Here is a 3,322-nt window from a genome sequence, read left to right as displayed (position 1 = left end):
GGATGGGGACGGGATAAAACGGCCCGGGACGGCCGTATCTGACCTTCGCGGGGAACGTTTAGGCGCTGCGGGAAAAGCGGCCCCGCTGCGCCCCCGCGGGACCGGGGTGTGCCCGTAACACACCCCGAGTGTACACACGGGACCGGGGCGCAGGTGTGACACCCCCCCCAATGCACACACACACACACACACACACCGGATCATAAACGGGAGCTGTGCACACACACACCCGCACCCCGAATACGTGTGCACCCGCGGGGTGTGCTGACACCCCCCGGTGGGCGCACAGCAATGGGCAGGGGTGCACCCCTGCCGCGTGCGCCTCACACCCGCACCCCATCCTCACGCAACACAAACACGTGTGTTGTGGCCACACAGCCCCACGCATCGCGCTGGTTGTGCACACACACGCACACCCCGCTCCTGGGGTTCCCCTTTTCGGAAGGATCCGACGGGGAGCAGCGCCTGGTGCGGCACACGGAGGGATGAGGGTGGCCAGTCCTCACCAGTGGCTGCGTGGGCCCGGACTGGGGGGCGCAGAGGAGGAGGTGGCAGAGCGGCCTGCGGAGCCGTTTTACAGCCGGTGTTTCTCCCCACGCCGCCTGTCCCTGCGGGAACCAGACAGCTCAGGACTGTGCCTGGCTGGGAGACAGCACGTGATGAACGATGAGCATCTCCCAGCGAGCCCAGCAGCAAGAGCCACAAAGCCTTTGTTGCCCCCCATCCGTTTGGGCACAGCTTTGGGACGTCGCACCGGGGTGGTACATCGAAAATCCTGTGGGCCCCCCCCCAAGCTGTGCACAGTGGGAAGGCTGGCGGCGGCTGCCCTAGGATGGATGGTTTTGGGACAAGCCCTGTGGTCTCTGTGCTGGGCCACCCTCCCTTGCCATCAGATGTGGGAGCAGCTGGGCCACCTCCAGGCCCTTGGCTGGACGTCAGTGGCCCAGCAGGGCCTGGGGAACAGGGACGCCAGGGACAGGCATCCACGAGCTATTTCCAAAAGCCCTTTTCAGGGGGTGCTTTGACCCTGCTGCAAAGCTCAGGGTGGACAGAGGGACCTCTGGGGGACAGGGGTCTGGCCCCAGCACCATCCCTGTCACCTCCCACGGCTCCTGCCCTGCCCAGGGCACTGTGTGGCAGTGCCAGGGAGCCTTGCTCTGTGGGGGGGACAGGCCCCTGCCACCCGGCCCTCAGCACAGAGCAGCTCTGCAGCAGTGAGCATCACTCCCACGAGCACTGGGAATTGCACTGGGTTCACCCCCCTTTTGGGACACACTTGCCTGGGTGTCACAAGCCCCGTTTCCTCGCAGTGGTCAGGCTAGGGGGGGATTTCCAACCCATAGCATCTGCCCAGTGCAGCAGCAGAGCTGCAGGAGCACGGTGACAGCAAGCTGGCAGTCATACAAGAGGCCCTGGGCTGAGAGACACAGCAGTGGAGGAGATGCAGCCCTTGCAGCAGCAGAGGACGGCGGCAGCGAGCGCAGCCGCCTGCTTTTGTCACACTTTCCTTTGTCCCAGGCACGTGGCACCAAGCGCAGGGAGCTGCAGATGTCTGGAGAGCAGGGACGGCTGAGCTGGAGGGGAGGCAGAGCCCCAGCTCGGCAGCCAGGAGGGTTTCCTGGCTGCGGTGACGAGGGGACATGTTGTGTGACTGTACCTCTGCCCTGCCTCCCCGGCGCAGGCGGGTTAACAGCCGGTTACAGCCTGCGGCAGCTCCGGCTTCCTTATCACACTGGGCAGGCGGCGGCGGGGCTGACGCTGGTTGGAACCACTGAGCCGTGGGACAGCGCGGGGTCCCTGGTCACACAGCCCTGCCATGAGCAGCCACCCAGCAGGACCAGCCTCCTGCCACCTCCCCAGGGATAAACCCCGCTGCGTTCCCCAGCAAGGCGGCTAGGTGGTCATGCCCGCAAGATGCCGGCCAGCCTCGCTAGCCCCTCTTCTGTGGCCAGGCTGCCCCAAGCAGCTCTCCTCTGGCATGGGTTTTCACAAGCACCAGCAAACCTCACACCCAGGGAAAGTCTCCGTGTTGCCCAGAGTTTTCTAAAGGGAGAAGCGGGACAGAGCTTGGGTGCCAGTGGCATTTCGCGGTGCCCCTGGCAGGAGCAGACGGTTGGCCTGAGCGGTGAGGGCCCCAAGCCGGGCTGGGAGGGGAAGCATCTGTTTCGCAGCACCGCAGGGTTTCCTAAATAGGTCACTGCTTTTTTATAGTCTCTGGGATCTAGAAAAACCAGTTGTTCAGGACAACCCGTGGACCCGCCAGTATTGCCCCAGCGGTGGCTCCCCAGGCACTCACTGCCGTCCCCCCCGGGTCCTCCCGCGGTTGGGGGAGACCCGGTCCTCCAGCAGTGCTTGGTGTGAGATGGAAGAGCAGTTGGGGAGCCCACAGCACCCCGAGCCATACCCGGGGTCTCGCTCTCTGCCGAGCATGACCTGTCCCTGGCCATGCCCGATGTGGGGTGTACAGGAGGGGGTTCCCCCCCACCTCCCCTGCTCCTGGCCTGGAGCGGCTGCCAGCTCTGGGCTTTGCCTTGGGACCGTTTTCAGCCAGAAGCGGTGTTTTCCCAACACAAGGGGAGCCGAGTGTGGGGTGTAGAGGGCTGTGCGGTGCCGTACACCCCGTACACACACTGTACGCCCGCATGCGCCGGCTGCGCCGCGGCCTGCTCGGGGTGAGCTCTCCCTCTAGTGGCACCAGGCTCCTGGCAAACCCTCCACACTGCCGGGGTGGCCGAAGCCACGGCCAGGGCATGTCCGAGGGTCTGGAGGGAGCCCAGGGGACGAGCCTGGCCTCGCCCTCACAGCCAGGGGTGCACATGGCAGGAGCGCAGGGAGGGTGCCCGAGGGCTTTGCAGGAGCGGTCCCACCACCAGCCCCACATTTGGGCAGCCCCGCAGAGGACAGGTGGCCCTGACAGCCCTTTCCCTGACCCCACGTTCGCTGGGAGGTGGCCGTCCAGCCAGCCAGCATGCCCCCAGTGCTGGGTGTCAGGCCTCAGGGGTGCAGCCCCACAGCTCTGCTTCCCAGTGATCCCCCCCCAGCTTTGCCAACCCCATCCTCGTCCCCCCCTGCAGCGCCCAGGCTCGGGTGCAGTGTGAGGCAGCAGTGGCGAGGGGAAAGACCCCCCTCAAGCTGCGTTTTTTCCCCGCCGTGGCAGAGCCCTGCCTGCAGGAGGGGTCCGCCAGGACCCCACTGGGCCCCCTCGGGCTGGGCTGGGTGGGTGCCATCTCTGCAGCACGGCCCCGCCAGGGTCCCCCGGGCCGGGCGCCAGGCCGTGCCGCAGGCAGCGCTGACGGGGCGCTTTGTTTTGTGCCGGCTGCCC

This window comes from Athene cunicularia (assembly GCF_003259725.1).
Source record: "Athene cunicularia isolate RWA chromosome 19 unlocalized genomic scaffold, athCun1 chr19_part1, whole genome shotgun sequence".
Classification (NCBI taxonomy): Eukaryota; Metazoa; Chordata; class Aves; order Strigiformes; family Strigidae; genus Athene; species Athene cunicularia.
The sequence above is the reverse complement of the archived record's forward strand: the minus strand, read 5'-3'. Positions refer to the sequence as shown.